The sequence below is a fragment of the Myodes glareolus genome, chromosome 23 (assembly GCF_982192425.1).
Source record: "Myodes glareolus chromosome 23, mMyoGla1.1, whole genome shotgun sequence".
NCBI lineage: Eukaryota > Metazoa > Chordata > Mammalia > Rodentia > Cricetidae > Myodes > Myodes glareolus.
In genome coordinates, this window is record NC_142048.1 from 37,988,717 (window position 1) to 38,004,501 (window position 15,785).

The window sequence follows — 15,785 nt, forward strand, 5'->3', positions numbered from 1 at the left end:
ACTGGAGTTACAGGCGTGAGCTGGAGTCACAAGCATGGGTGCTGGGATTTGAACTTGGGTCCTCAGGCTTGTCCAGCAAGCCCTTTACTGACTGAGCAGTATTTCCAGACCTCATTTTGTCTCTTTCCAGTGTTCACCCTGCTTAATTTTGCTGTCTCAAAAACATTCTTCCATATCCACATTTAAACAAGGCCTGTCCCTGGACCACTCTCCAGCCTGGAGAGATCTCAGTCAAGCTAGGTTGAGTGACTGCCCCATGGTAGAGATAGGAAAAACCTTGCTGGCAGAGCCCAGAAATCACCTGGAGTATGTGAAGACAACACAGACAAGGGTGGGATAGCAGAAATGGCTGCAGAAGACGTATCGTGCATAATCAGCCCGTGCTTGGCATTGATCAGGAGTTGACAACCATGATCAAAATTCATACAGACACAAATACACCACTGTCACAAGATGACAGCTCAGTGTGTGAGAGTGTGTGCATATGTGTGCACACAAACACCTGTACTGAAGTCACAGAGGAAATGATCCATGTGTCCCTCCCTCTACTCTCTGATGCCTTGCTATTGTGCCCTAAAACAGGAGTCTACCTTGTCAACAAGCCAGCAAGCAGCCCTAAAGATGCAGTCTACAGAGGGCAGCAATATAAAGAACAGATCTAGGTAGAGAAAAACAGAGAATGGCTTCGGGGAGATAGAAGAGAGAAGGAAGAGAATCAGTGTACCATGAGGGCCTAGCAGATCTCCCATCCCAAGTCCAAGTCCAACTTCACTCTCTTTTAGAACCTTTTCTCCAGAATCAGAGAATAGAATGGTAAATGTGCATCTCTTTCTCTGTGTGTATGCGTGTGTGCATGCGTACATGTGTGCGTGTGCATGTGTGTGTGCATGCATGCATATGTGTGTGTGTGCACATGTGCACGTGCATTTGACAATGTTTCTAGAAGTCAACCCAAGCTTAATTCTAGTCCTGTAACTCCCTAGGAATAATTATGGACAAGGTACTTGGTTATGTCAAACTTTAATTTCTTCATCTATAAAATGAGACTAAGAGACAAGACGATGTCTCAGCCAGTAGAGGTGATGGCTATCATCAAGTCTGACAATCTGAGTTTGATCCCAGGAATCCTTAAAGTGAAAAAAAAGAACTGACTCACAGGTTGCCCCCTTTCCTCCACATGTACACACAATGAACATATACCTGTAAAGTTTTTACATCCCTCTAAGTCTCTCCTTCGATGCAATAATTCAAATCAAACCAAATTAGAAAAAGGTTTAATAGATGCCAGCACTCCCAGGGTGGGGGGGTCTAAAAGACACCCCCCCCAGGAAGAAAAGCCGGAAACCACGGAGGGAAAAGGAGAACTGGAAAGACCTCGTGTTCATTCTCTGGGGAGCAGCTTAAATAGCCTGTGGGAGTGGTCTTGACCCTCTCTGGAGAGGGGTCCTCACTTGGCAGGTTTTCTCAGAGGTGGGGTCTGGACAATGGCAACTCCCAGAGGAGGGGGTGTAGGATGGATGCCAGGGGCTAGGGTGATGCTGCCAACCAAACATCCCAGACTCTTTGGATATAGGGTCATCGGATTAAGTCTGGCTACTTCCTGAGGGCATGGGGCAATGCGGGATGGGGGAGAGCTGGGAGTTGGTGGGCTCGTGCTCAGTGAGAGGTTGGTTGGAGAGGCATCTGGTTTACTGCCATCCTGGAGACCTTAGGCATCTGTTTCTTGAGGGAGATGAGAAGGCAGGTGACTAGGAGAAAAAATATATTGTTATCACCGGCCCCATGAATGGGGCTAGCCATAGGAAGGGTCATTAACTGCCAGAAAGAATGGGATAGAGAAGTGCCCTGGTTGTGCAAGAGAGGTTCCAGTGAATAAGTGAGACACAAGAGCAGATATTCCCTTTAAAACCAGATTTTAGTTGTTGAGTAGATGTCCATTCGTGGCAGGAGAGGTGATGCCAATGGTGAAGACCTAGGAGTTGGTGCAGGTGCTGGCATTATCTGGAGAACTTTTTGTAAGTTAGTCTTGGTCCAGACAGCAGGAGTGACATGTAAAATATGCTTGAAAATGGGTAGGGTTAAAATAGGCTCTGGAGACTGTTAATTTTTACCAGACCTGATTTTTTGATAAAGCGACAGAACTTTTTTAAAAACCTGCAGGTACCTGTAAGACAACTGGAAAAGGAACATTTTAGAAGACAATTAAAAGGAACTGAGAACTCTGGATCTTTTAAGATACATCTGACACCTGCTAATTCTGGACTCTGAAGCCTGTGAATGAGGCACACATGTCTGGATTTTAGTAGGAAACTTAGCAAATGAAGTAATGAGTAACCAGTACCCTAAGTTATTAAATGCCATTAGACAGAACTGAGAGGGATAAATGAGCAAAAATGAGGCAGCTACACAGGCAATCCCAAGTCTCTCCGTAGTCTTTGGCGAACACTGGCCTTAGAAGCAGTACTTGATGTTAGCTGCTGAGTCCAGGAAGCGGGAAGACCTTTCTGTGGGTGGGGAGGATTTAGCCTACATGTCTGGCAGGATGAGACAATGGATCCCCTGGTGTAATGTCCAGGAAGCTGATGAGGTAGAAGACTGCTTTTTGCTGTGTGGGTGGCTTTGCCATAGCCAAAGGCAAGCCTTCAGTGGAAAGTCTTCTGCAACCATGTATCTTCTTGGAGGAGCTATAGGATACTGCAGGAGCTGACATGTCTCTGTGTTAGAAGCTCTTTTGTTAAATGCTATACTCATAAATCTGTAAAGGTACTTGAGAATTAGGATACCATTACCTGTTAGGTATATTTAAATTAGACATAAAAGTTATATTTAGAGATATAGTTTACCCAATCAGTTACAGATTACCAATGCTAGTAAATTTAAGAAGATTAAAAGGAATATTTTAATAAGTCAAAGAATATTGTTGGTAGAATGTCTCCTTGGTAGATCTAGCACACATGGGTACTCTTACCAAAGATGGCACTGAGGTCAAAATGGTGGCTACCTATGTGTCTGTATTTTTCTAGAGCTGCTGTAATATGGAGTTACAAGTTTCACAGATCTTAAAACATGCACACATACACATAGAGAAATAAGACAAGCATACTGTGGAAACAAACACACATACACACATAGACATAAAAAAGCATAGTGTGACCACACTGTTTTAAAAGAGAGACAAATAAAACTTTTTTTAGGAACCTTTGTCAGCTGACCAACTTAAAAATCCTGGAGTAGGCAGCAGAAGCCAGGGAAGCTCACAGGTGGTCCCATTAAGGACCAGATTAGCAGGCATTACAAAAGAGACCAGAAACATAAGGACAGAATACCTATACAGTTTTAGAGTGGAAGAAAAGGGAAAACAGATCCATTATTGAGAGAACCCCAAAGAGACAAACAGCTAGAGAAGCGAGGAAGGGGAGCAGGGAAGTACGGTACTGGGGGCAGTTATAAGAGGAAAAAGCCTTGTCTGCTTCCAGTTGCTCCCTCTGCTTCCTGCCTCTGGTTCAAGACGTGGGCTCTCAGCTTTCTGCTGCTGCTGCCATACCTGTCCTCCATGACTGACTCTCAAGCCACTGGGACCACAAGTCCAAATAAACCCTTCCTCCTGTAAGTCGTAAGTCGCTTTCGGTCATGATGCTTTTTCATAGGAACAGAAAAGTAACTAACACAGTTACTATTGAAGGGAGGGAGGGAGGGAGGGAGGGAGGGAGGGAGGGAGGGAGGGAGGGAGGGAAAGAAAGAAAATAAAAAGAAAGCAAAACAGTGACTCTAGGTCACAGAGGGAAGGGAACAAGGAGTTATTGGTTGATAGGTACAGAGACTCATTCTTCCCAGAGGAAATGAGTTATGGAGCTAGATACAAAACATTATGGATGCAGTTAATAGCACTGACTGTACTCTTGAAAATGATTAACATTAAAAGTTTTATTTGTATTTCACAACAGTAAAAATTAGGTGCTTTTTAAAGATATTTCTCTGGCAACAGCAACAAAACAAACGACCAAAAATCATCAGAAAAAAAAAATGTGTTTTGAAGCTCTCTGAGGTCACTGTAAGAGTCACAAGTGGAGTTGTGTAAGCGTATTGCCAAGCTGTGAGAAGTCTAGATCACGTCTTAGGCAGTGAGAAAGGAACCTCAGATCTGGTAAGGGCTCCCTACCTGATGACAGAGGCCAACTGTGTCCCATGTCCTCAGCTGGCTTTGCTCACTGGGTGCAGAAGGGACGGGTGTTCTCTTTCTCTACTGGAGTACGAGCCCACTTCTATGACTTAATTCAGCCTTAAGCACCTCCTGAAAGGCCTGTCTCTAATCAAGTAGGGTTCAAGTTTCAACATATAAATTTAGGAGGGGCACAAAGCCGTCTAAGTAACCTTTCCTCTCCTTGGGATGGTCACCTCACGTGTTTCATCACAGTTACAGAAAACTGGCTGAAACACCCAAATAAGAGTTTTATGCAGTATAATTAAGCCTGCGTCGTTTACAAGCGTTTGCATTTCTCCCAACTACAAATGACACTGTGTATAATCTGTGTTTGTCTATTTAAGTCTTGAATGAAGTTTGGCTTTTTACAATATACTCATGTCTTTTATGGTACTCAATAGTATAATTATTATCATCTACATATATGCATTAATGACACAACTAAATAGTTAGCTTATATCCATATTCTAGAATTCACTATTTGTTTTTATTGTCATAATTCTCAAAATAAAAATTATTATCATAATTCATAATAAGAAGACCTGACAGCTCACCCACGCCACTCTCTTGGTCCTCCAGGAGGGCTTGAATGCCTTTTGTGGAACTAGGACACAAGGTCAGGATGGGAAACAACACAAAAGGACAGCTAGCTGCAAGGTCTCGTGAGAGAAGTAGCAGCAAGTCGAGACCTGGATGCAGAGTGAATGAACTGGCAAGAGCGCCATGGAAGAGAGTCTGGGCAAGGAAGGCCAAATTAATAAAGAGTAAAAGTTGGGCTCCCGGGGAAGGATTTTCTAAAAACAGATTAATATGGATAGAGTAGAAAAAAGAAATTGCTTTGGCAGAGTCATTTCAGCATTGCAAATGCAAAGTATGAACTTGGGAGGGAAAGCGGGTTCACCCAGAGCAAATGCAAATCAGGACGGGCAGGCTTCGTTCTCATTTGCATCTGAATCCGTGGAACAGTTCCTGCGAGACAAGACGTGCAGAACATTCTGTCACCTTGCCCAGCAGACAATGCAGATGTTTGTGCTGTCACGGGCCGCCCGTTAACAGTATTACCGTCTTGGAAAACTAAGGGAAGAGAGTGCGTGCCCCATACAGACAGGTTCTACCGTGCTGTGTGGCTGAACTGACCCGACCGCTTGCTCACCGGACCTCATTTATTTTTAAGCTCCAACCTGTGGCTCTAATCACATCTTCCGGCACGCAGGACCAGAGGCCGATGTCCGGCTCTGCACAATAGATGAGAGCAGGATGAAGGAAGCGCAGGGCGGGGCGTGGAAAGATGGGAGAGGAAAAGAAACGCTGGGATTGTTGTATTATCATTACCCTTCCCATGACCAACAACAAAGCACCAGGCGCTGCTGTGTGAACTCACATGCTACACATATTATAGGACAGTTCTAATTATTTTACAGATATTGTAAAGTTGAGGCTCAGAGATACTGAATAACTTAGCCAAGGACACACAGACAACAAATGAGAGACTTGGGGTTTCAGGTCTCCTTCATTCCTAATTATTTTTTACTTTATTTACTTAGTACTCTGGTTAGCTCTCTCCAGAGCAATTAAAATTGAGCAGGGAACTGATAGAACAGGAAATGAATCCAAAGGCAAGAAAATGAAGGTGAAGAGCAGTGATGGTTCCAGGAAGGATGCGGGGATGCAAGAGGGAGGTTTGCAATAGTTCATGCAAAGATCTCAAAACTCTGGTTGCCTGTTGCTATCATTTCGATGGTGTTTATCTCTCGACAATTTATTCATTGAAAGCTTGGTTGTGAGTGAGGCAATGCGTAAGGCAGCCGCATAAAAGACGGAGCCTAGAGCAAGGTAATTAGGCCTTTGGGGGATTAATGTTACTCTTCCGGAGTGCGTTCTTGCGAGATGAGCTCCTTTCTACCCTGTGGTCTCCCCTTGCATGTCCTTTGGTCATGGTATCTTCTACCATAATGTGATGCCATAAGGGCCTTGCCAGATACAGTGCCATGTTGTTTGAAAAAGATTTAGCATGGTCTTAATTTGTGTTTCTATTGCGGTGAAGAGACACCATGACCATGGCAACTCTTTGAAATAAAAACATTTCACTGGGGTGATTAGCTTACAGTTCAGAGATTCAGCCCATTATCATGATGGTGGGGAGCATGGCGGCTTGCAGGCCGACGTGGTGATGGAGAAGTAGCTGACAGCCCTACATCTCGCAGGCAACAGGACGTCAACTGTAGCACCCAGTGAAGCTTAAGCAAAAGAGATGGCAAATCCCGCCCCCCACAGTGACACATTTCCTTTAACAAAGCCACACCTACTACAACAAGGCCATACCTCCCAATACTGCCATTCCCTATGAACTTATGAGGACCAATTACATTCAAACTATCACAAACCTATAAAGACAGAACTGTAGTGGGTAGGATTGACTGCCATTAGGAAAAGTGAATCTGGGAACCAAGTCTCCAAAAACAGATATACTGTGAAGTAAAGTTGCAGGACCTCATTTCTAGAGACCCTTTTCAAAGGCCTATGACATACACTGAAGATATACCTAGACAGCCCCATAATAATAGACAACATAGCACGCTTCTTTAAATTTTTATTTATTTATTTATTTATTTATTTATTTATTTATATACCAATCCCTGTTCCCCCTCCCTCCTCTCCTCCTTTCCTTCCACTCTTCCCCCTCACCCCATCCCCACCTGCTCCTCAGAGAGGTTAAGGTCTCTCCTGGGAAGTCAACTAAGTCTGTCCCATCACCTCGTAGAGGCAGGAACAAGCCTCCCCCAGCTGCCCTCCCCAAGCCTAGGTTGAGCAAGGTATCTCTCAGAGAATGGGCTCCACAAAGTCAGTTCATGCATTAGAGTTACATCCTGGTTCTATTGCCAGTGGCCCAAGCCACACCATTGTCACCTGTATTCAGGGGACCTACTTCAGTCCTATGTAGGTTCCCCAGTTGTCACTCTGGAGTCACTGATCTTACACTAGTTAGGTCAGCTTATTCTGTGGGTTTCCCCACCATGGTCTTTTTTGTTCATGTTATCACCCATCCCTCTCTTCACCAGGAGCTCGGCCCCGTGGTTACTTGTGGATCTCTGCATCTGCTTCCATCTGTTTCTGGAAGAGGGTTCTGGCTTCTCTGGGGTTGTGGACTGTAGGCTGGTTATCCTTTGCTTTATGTCTGGCATCCACTCATGAGTGAATACATATTATATTTGCCTTTCTGGGTCTGGGTTACCTCACTCAGAATGGTTTTTTTCCTAGTTCCATCCACGTGCCTGCCAATTTAAAGATGTCATTGTTTTTACTGCCGAATAGTACTCCATTGTAATTGTACCATGTTTTCTTTATCCATTCTTTGGTTGAGGGACATTTAAGTTGTTTCCAGGTTCTGGCTATGACAAATAATGCTGCTATGAACATAGTTGAGCAATTGTTCTTATGGTGTGATTGTGCCTCATTTGGGTATATACCCAAAAATGGTATTGCTGGGTCTTGAGGTCAATGCCTAATTTTCTGAGAAATTGTCATACTGATTTTCAGAGAAGTTTACCAGTTCATAGTCCCACCAGCAACGCAGGAGTGTTCCCTTTACTCCACATCCTCTCCAGCATAAGCTGTCATCAATGTTTTTGATCTTGGCCATTCTGGGAAGTATAAGATGATATCTCAGAGTTGTTCTAATTTGCATTTCTCTGATGACTAAGGATGTTTCTCTAGCCGTCAAAGCCATGACTCTCCATATTGCTTAGTAAATTAAAGGCTCATGTAGTCAGAAAAAGAGAGATACAGTAAAGAGAGATTCAAAGAGGAAGAAAACCTCTAAAGAGTTTACAATGTGTTAAAAATATATGCAGGCTAAAGGTTAAAGTCATTAAAAAGAAAAAAGAAAAAAGGGAGAAATAGGGTGTGGTGGTATACACCTTTAATCCCAATGCCTGGGAGGCAGAGGCATATTGACCTCTGCGACTTCAAGGGACAGAGGTAGAGATTGACCTCTGTGAGTTCAAGGTGTGGTAGCAAACACCTTTGAGCCCAGTACTGGGGAGGCAGAGACAGAAGGATCTCTGTGAGTTCAAGGACAGCCTGGTCTACAGAGTTATTCCAGGACAAAGATATACAGAGAACCAGTCTCAAAAAGTAAAAGTAAAAATAGAAAAAATAGAGGTTAAAGTAAAGCCACATAAAGATGAAAAATACACAGAAAATTTTGATACTGTATGTTATTATGCTCTCTTTAAATTGTTTGAATGCTGAAGAAGGAGCAACAGTTGCTAAAAGACTTTTGTTTAAAAATGCTGCTGTACTAACCCAAGATAGGTATTTTGAAAATACCTTGGCTTCAAAATTAAAGTCAAAAGGTATGTTACTTTGGAGAAGAGATTCTGCTTTTGTTTCCACAGAAAATGAGAGGCCGTGGATTTATTCAGAGTTAAGAAAAATCATCTTTGACCAAGGGAGGCCACCTGGAAAATCTCCGACAGGAATAGATGGCCCAGATGTCTGAGTTCTACATCCAGAACAGATTCAAAACTGCTGCCTGAGTTCAAAACTCAGTTCAAAACTGATCAAGACTCACAGGATACTCCAGTCAGGACTTGATTATAACTGTAAATTTTCCTTAGGTCCCCATAAGATTATCAGCGCCCCCAACCAGCAGGAAGTAGCCTAAAATACTACGCCCACATTCCCAACAAATGGACTATGGGTATTTTCCTTTGTTTAAAAAAAAAAAGAGGAAAATGGTGTGGGAAAATTGTCTGTATTCTGTCAATCATATTTTAATAAAACGCTGATTGGCCAGACAGAAAGTATAGGCAGGAAAACCAGACAGGAAGTAGAGGTGATGCAATGAGAACAGGAGAATTCTGGGAAGCAGAAACTTCTTCTGCCATTCCTGTGCAGACCACTGAAGAGGCAGCATGTAACCTGCCCAGGTGAAAAAGGTACGGAGCTGTATGGCTAACATAGATCAGAATAATGGGTTAAGATAAGTCATAAAAACTAACAAGTAACTTGACCTAATGGACCAATCAGTTTATAACCTAATGTAGACTTCGTGTGATTTTCCTTGGGACTTGCTGGCTCGTTGGCGTACTGGGCGGGACAGATACCCCAACAAGCCAGCCCTCATGTTACAGTTTCCTTAAAAGTCTTTCAGCCATTTGAAATTCTTCTGTTGAGAATTCTCTGTTTAGATCTGTACCCCATTTTTATTGAATTATTTGGTAGTTTGATGTCTTCTTGAGTTGTTTGTATATTTTGGAGATCAGCCCTCTGTCAGATGTGGGGTTTGTAAAGATCCTTTCCCGCTCTGAGGACAGCCATTTTGTCTTGTAGACTGTGTCCATTGCTTTACAGAAGCATCTCAGTTTCAGGGGGTCCCATTTATTAATTGTTTCTCTCAGTGTCTTTGCTACTGGTGTTTTATTTAGCAATCCATAAATTCAGTGCAGTATCCATCAAAATCCCAGTACAATTTTTCACAGACCTCAAATGAAAAATGCTAAATTTCATGTGAAGAAACAAAAGAAAACCAGCATAACATGTTTCAACTCCTTTTAATTTCATCAGTTAAATTTGGTGAGTTTTTCCTTCTAACTTCTCCTCCTTCCTTCTTGTGCATTTATCAAGAGGCCCCGGAGTGTCCATCAGTCCTCAAGGTATCTACCTGAGGGGATTTTGAGCTGGGGATACATTTAGACTGGCTAAATGGGATATTTTGTTAAAATTCTGAATCATGTACATATATAGCCAATCGCCACATAGGAGTGCCTTCTGGGAATACCTACACTGACTGCTGACTTGTCGAGTCTCCAACAAGGACATGGGTCACATCAAGATAAGAGTGAATTTTGGGGACTGGAGAGATGACTCCGTGGGTAAAATGCTTCCCATACAAGCATAAGGACCTATGTTTGGATCCCCAGAACCCACAGAGGGTTGGATGTGGTGCATGTGTCTGTAATGTCAACTCTCCTACAGAGACGTGGGAAGCAGAGGCAGGAGGATCCCTGGAAGCCTGGGCACCAGCTATTCTGGACTGGGCAGCAAGAAACACCAAGAAACCAGGGGGAAGATGATAGCCAGCACCTCAGCTTGCCCTTGACACAGGTACACAGAGAGTTAAAACAAAGAAAGAAAGAAAGAAAGAAAGAAAAAAATAGAATTCTCCAGAGACTGGCAAACACTATCTGAACAGTGGAGAAGAAATGAGTTTTCTGAACGCTGGATTCCAACCTCATCTAGAACATTCTATCACACGAGGAAAATAAAGGAGAGGATGTGGTTGAAGACAGAAGTAAAGTTCTCTCTTGTCAGGGAATACACTGCATAGCAACATAATCAGCTTTAAACTCTCCTCATGTCTATTTTTCCCTTTTTGATAGCAATTGTAAGAAGTGGGATTTATCAGGTTCCTGTGCTGTAGGCGCCATCCTGAAGCAGTACTGAAAACAGCGTGTCAGAGTGTGGTGCCGAAATCTTTTCTTCAACCTAATTACCCGCGATAGGAAACATGTTCTGACACTCTGCTAGAAGAATTATCTCCTTATTCTCCCCCAGAAAGTGATATTAGGAAACCATTGCCGCACGAAGAAACGATCAAAGTAGGCAGACCAAATTTTGAAAAATGTTTTATACAAAAGCAGGGCAGAAAAATATTTTTAAGTAAAAATGTTGTCATTTTTATGGCTTTTGGGATATTTATAGCATTAGCCACTTTAAAAGATTTAGAGATGTGAGTTTGTCTTACATGCCGAATACATATTCATGTTGCTTAAAACTTCAACCTTGTCTTCTTATGTAACATTTGTTAGAGCAGGCTCACAAAGCCAAGTAAACATGAGCCTCTAGCTCCAGCTCAGCTGTCCTTGAGATGTCCCTACTGCTGGCCAAGGAGGGGGAAACATGAAGAGGGCTCACGGACTGCCTTGGAGGAAGAGTTCTCTAGCAACCTAGCAACACAATGGAAGGACACTGTTGTGATGCAGGACAATTCTGTATTCTGTCAATTATGTTTTAAATAAATGTTGATTGGTCAGTAGTCAGGCAGGAAGTAGAAGTGGGTCAATGAGAACAGGAGAATTCTGGGAAGGAGGAAGCCCATTCCATCCCAGTCCTATCCAGACACCGATGAAGCAGGATGTGACCTCCCTGCTGAAAAAGGTACTGAGCCATGTGGCTAACATAGATAAGAATAATGGGTTAATATAAGCTATAAGGGTTAATAAGAAGCCTGAGCTAATGGGTCAATTAGTTTATAACTCATGTAGAACTCTGTGTGATTTTCTTTGGGACCTAAACGGCTGTGGGAACCGGGCAGGACAGAAACCCCAACAAGCAGGCCCTCATATTACACTGTTGGGTGGTTCTTTCTCTTCAGAGAAGTGTAGAGGTAACCAACCATGTGTGTACTTAAGGTCAGAGCGTGATGATGGGCAGGGGAAGCCATGAAGATGTCTGTCAAGGTTTCTCCTGGCCGGGAAATTTTGAATGGTGAGCCACATTCCCATTTGAAGCGGTAGAGCGCCCCAGATTTCCTGAAACCAAACCATGCCTGGCTTCCCAACAGGTGAAGTGACACTTAAGAGAACTGAAGTAAGAGAAGGCTACTGACGCCACTTTTGCTACTGCAGTGAAATAGCTGAGGTACCTTTGTAACGTGACAGGGTTTGTTCCTCTCCGAGTTCAGAAGTTCAAGTCCAAGACGAGGCAGCAGCCACTGCCCCATTGGTTTGGACCTCTGTCCAAGGCAGCTTATTGTGGTGGGACCATGTGGAATAAGGTGCTGATATGCTGAGGTGGGAAGCAGATAGAAGGGCCAGTAGAGAGAGTTTATAGTCCCTGCCAGGCCGTGACCTAAGACTTGTCATCTGTCCAAGGTTCATAGCATCTCCCAAAGTGCTACCCTGGGAGCAAACCTTTACATATGGACCTTTGTCCCGAAAGCCCTAAACCCAAACTATAGCAATTAGTAAAACTTACTTTCTAAAATCTGGATCAGGGATAGCACCATTCCCATGATACATTTAGCCCATCAATGTCCTAAAGGTCCTTAACTTCCCAAGGCTTTGAGGTTTGTTGCTTGGGAGTTTTATCATAGACGGGCACACAGTGATCTCCTTAATAGAGGACTGTGACCCATCACACCTTAACTTCCCTGAGAATTGATGCCTGGGAACAACTGCAAATTAATTATCTGGCTACAGGATGGCAGGATTAACCTTTAGAGTGGATGCAGTGACCACGCTTTACATAATCTATTCAATCAGTTTTCAATAGAATTAATATTTAGCAGGCAAGTGGGGAGAAATAAATTACATCCTACAGCTGCCTGTGAATACCAGGCTCAGCTCACAAAAGAATAAAATTAACATTATTGAAGGTATAGTGCGTATCTGGTGCCTGGAGCAATAAATTAGATTACAGGGCTAATTAACAACCCTTCCAGAATCTTTGTTCAGTATGAATTCATCCAGAGAATAAGCAAACAGTGGCATGAGCTAAGAGGAGGTTTAATCCACCACCCCACCTTGGGATACAAACAGACACGCCTGGATCTGACAGAGCAGATGAGACTTTTGACTGGCGCGTCCCATGTACATTGGAACCATTTGTTTAAGGTTCTGTCTGGATTGAAACCAGAGGGAGCAGGCTGGAAATGAGCTGCCTAAAATTTAATTTTAATCTGGGTGCAAGTCTGATCATTTTCTCCACTCAGGGGTCATTACAGGCAGAGGCCGTGGGTTTCTTCTGTCTCTAAAGAGACAACGGCCTAAGGACTGGACCACCACAGTCGAGGAGTCTCTAGTCCCGGGGAAAGTTGGTGCCTCAGAGTCCTGCTTCAAGGAACCTAGAAGCATTCTCATGGATTCGCCTGGAACTTTCTGAACCAAAAATACCTAGAAAACTTAGAAAATAAAACCGAGAGAGCAAGGGTAGTGGATAGGCAACTTGACATTTGTAAAAGCAGTTTGCATAGCAATTTAATTTTCAATTAAAATGTGGAGAAAGAGAAGAGAGAGCCGGGAATCCAGAAGACCCAACTGCTAGGACAGTGTTGTGAGGTACCCAGGAGGAAAAGCTGTGGACAGGAACTAACTGTTGGCCCCTGGAAGCATGCACCGCCCTCCTCTGAAAACAAGGGCATTGCAGTATCCTCCTCAAAACATAGCGTAGCTAAGCTTGGGTTTAGGCCTCGCCGGACCTGTGTTTCATTGTCAGCCCTAGTGGCGCGTGTCTCCGAGCAAGTCACTTAAACTTCTCTTGCCTCAGTTTTTCAGCTGCAAAATGGAAAGATTAGTAAGACCGACCTCACAGGGTCATTGGGGTGATAAAAGGAGAGCGAATACTGTAAAAAGCCCCAGACAGCTTGACGGACACGTAGTAAGAACTTGATAAAGGTTGGTTTTACTTAGACATACCACCTAACGTGTCTCCACCCACGTCAGCTTGCATTTCCACTTTGTTAAGAGAAAAGCTCGCAGCTGCGGAATATTACAGCGGATGAACACACAGGCTGTGTCAAGTGAAAAAAAACCACGTAAGACCATGTTAAGGATGGGAGGATCGGGTTGGAAGTCACCCTGATGCCTGCACGCCGGGTAAAAGTGAGGGGCAGCGTGATAAGCCACGGAAGCAAACCATCCAGGAAGCAATTGAAACATTACAGTGTTCTCTCAAAAGTTGCTTGAGATTTCAGCCTAGACCTAATGAGAAACTGAAACTATGAAAAGTGATTCTTGCCTTCCTCCTCCAGTGAAATTGTCCCAGATAAGGAGAGATTGCCAGTTAGGGTCACAGCTAGTGCTCCGGGGCTCTTGGAAAACATCCTGTCAAAGTGATGGATCTACTTGTTTTGTGGCTCATCGTCAGCTCCTCACCAAAGGCTTTTCAAGGGAGAAAGATGGTCCAATCTCTTGGAGCACAGCTAGCTGAACATTTTTCCTCAAAAAATGTCCCTATTATCTTTTCCCCAACGCAGCCGAGAGCATTTTCAGAAAAACTCGTAAAGTCAGCCTACTCCATAAATTACCCGGAGAGAGGCTTCATCAAACTTTTACATCTACTTTTCACTCCTTAAATCTAAATGGGGAGAGAAGACTGTGACTCTCCTGCCTTTTAAGTAGCAATGGAGAACCGGAAATCGAATGGGAAGCCAGGGATGGAAGCTACGGTCTGAACAATGGCTTCCTAGGTTCCCAGCACCTAATCCGAGGCCATCAGAAGTCCTCTTAGCTGCTCTCACAACAATGAGAGCGACCAAATGCAAGGGCTCGGTTTGGGGCGGGATCTGCATGCCAAGCACTTTGACACACTGGTGTCCTGGGATTCCAACTCTGCGAGCTAAGTTGTAATCTCACCCCTATCTCGCAGATGCTCGGGTGAGTCTTTGAAGGTTTAGGCATCTTGTGCAAGGTGACAGTATCAGTAAACGTCAGAGGTAGACATGAGTCATTTTTTGCTCAAGACCCATTTGACTTCTGTCTGCTAAGTGACTTCTTGACCTTAACAGGCTTCTTCAGTCACCGGGACATCTCCATTCCTGTAGGAAAAGGACACCTGACTGCACTTGACTGAGAGAGAGTCCTGCCGCAGAGGATACAGCAGGCTGGGGATGGGGCGGGGTGAGGGATCACTGGACAGGACCAGACCGGATGGAGAGACAGTGGAAGACTGGCAATACATCGTAATGCCAAGCTAAGACAAAAGCCTTGCTTCTAGTCTTGTGGGTTTTTGTTTTGTTTTGTTTTTAAAGAATGTCCTTGAGGAGAATTAACAGACAGGTGAAGTTTTAAGAAATAAAGTCCGTTCATAGTTGAGAGGCTTCTTAAAAGCAAAACAAGAAACAACAACCAGAAAACCCCAAAGATCCTAAGCTGCGGGGGAGAGGGGAGGTTGTGTCTGTGTGAAGGAATCCAGGGAGGAATGATGCCCCTTTATTCCTCGCAATGCCTACAGGAAAGATGAGCAACAGCCAGGCAAGAGGAGACAACAGCTATTTTATTCTCAAAAGGAGGAAGGCTTGCGGAGAGTCATCAGCGTGGCATTAGCATCGTCTAAAACATTTATTTGCACATGAAATCTTGCAGACAGGAAAAGGACAAATCAATCAGGCACATGGCGTGCGAAACTGTCACGTTCTGCAAATCTGCGATAGGTCACTGTCTGAATGCAGAATCGCTCGCTCCCTCTCAGCTAGGCTCTCTGTGTTCTACTTAAGGGATTCGGAGTATGGTGTGGAATCAGTAACCACACATGGCTCCCAAGAGCAAACACATAGGAAATGGAGTGGACAAAGCCCACTTAGCAGTCAACATTCAGTCTCTAAGAAGACAGCACCGTCTCCGTCTCACAGAGGCTGTGAGTCCTGGGTATTTTTCATTGTTTATGGGCTGAGGGGAAGGCAGCTGATGCTGGTCCTTCCTGTCAAAGGTTAACTCCCCAGTTGTCATTCATGGAACACAACTATCAAAGTGCAGAAAACATTGCTTAGTCCCTCTGCCTCAGGAAGAGATGATTCTTCCACGAATTAGGCAGACGTGAATGCACAAATCATCATAAGGGAGAAATAGATTTCATTTCATGC

The 15,785-nt window shown here is 43.9% G+C and overlaps 1 pseudogene across 1 annotated transcript in view; it reads left to right on the forward strand.

Moving 5' to 3' along the window:
• The first annotated feature begins 11,298 nt into the window (after nucleotides 1–11,298).
• Nucleotides 11,299–15,785, forward strand: part of LOC148118343 (large ribosomal subunit protein eL27-like) — a 32,260-nt pseudogene continuing 27,773 nt past the window's right edge. Inside the window, exon 1 of the transcript XR_015736130.1 lies at nucleotides 11,299–11,362. The product of XR_015736130.1 is annotated as a large ribosomal subunit protein eL27-like (transcript). The remainder of the gene's footprint in view (nucleotides 11,363–15,785) is intronic.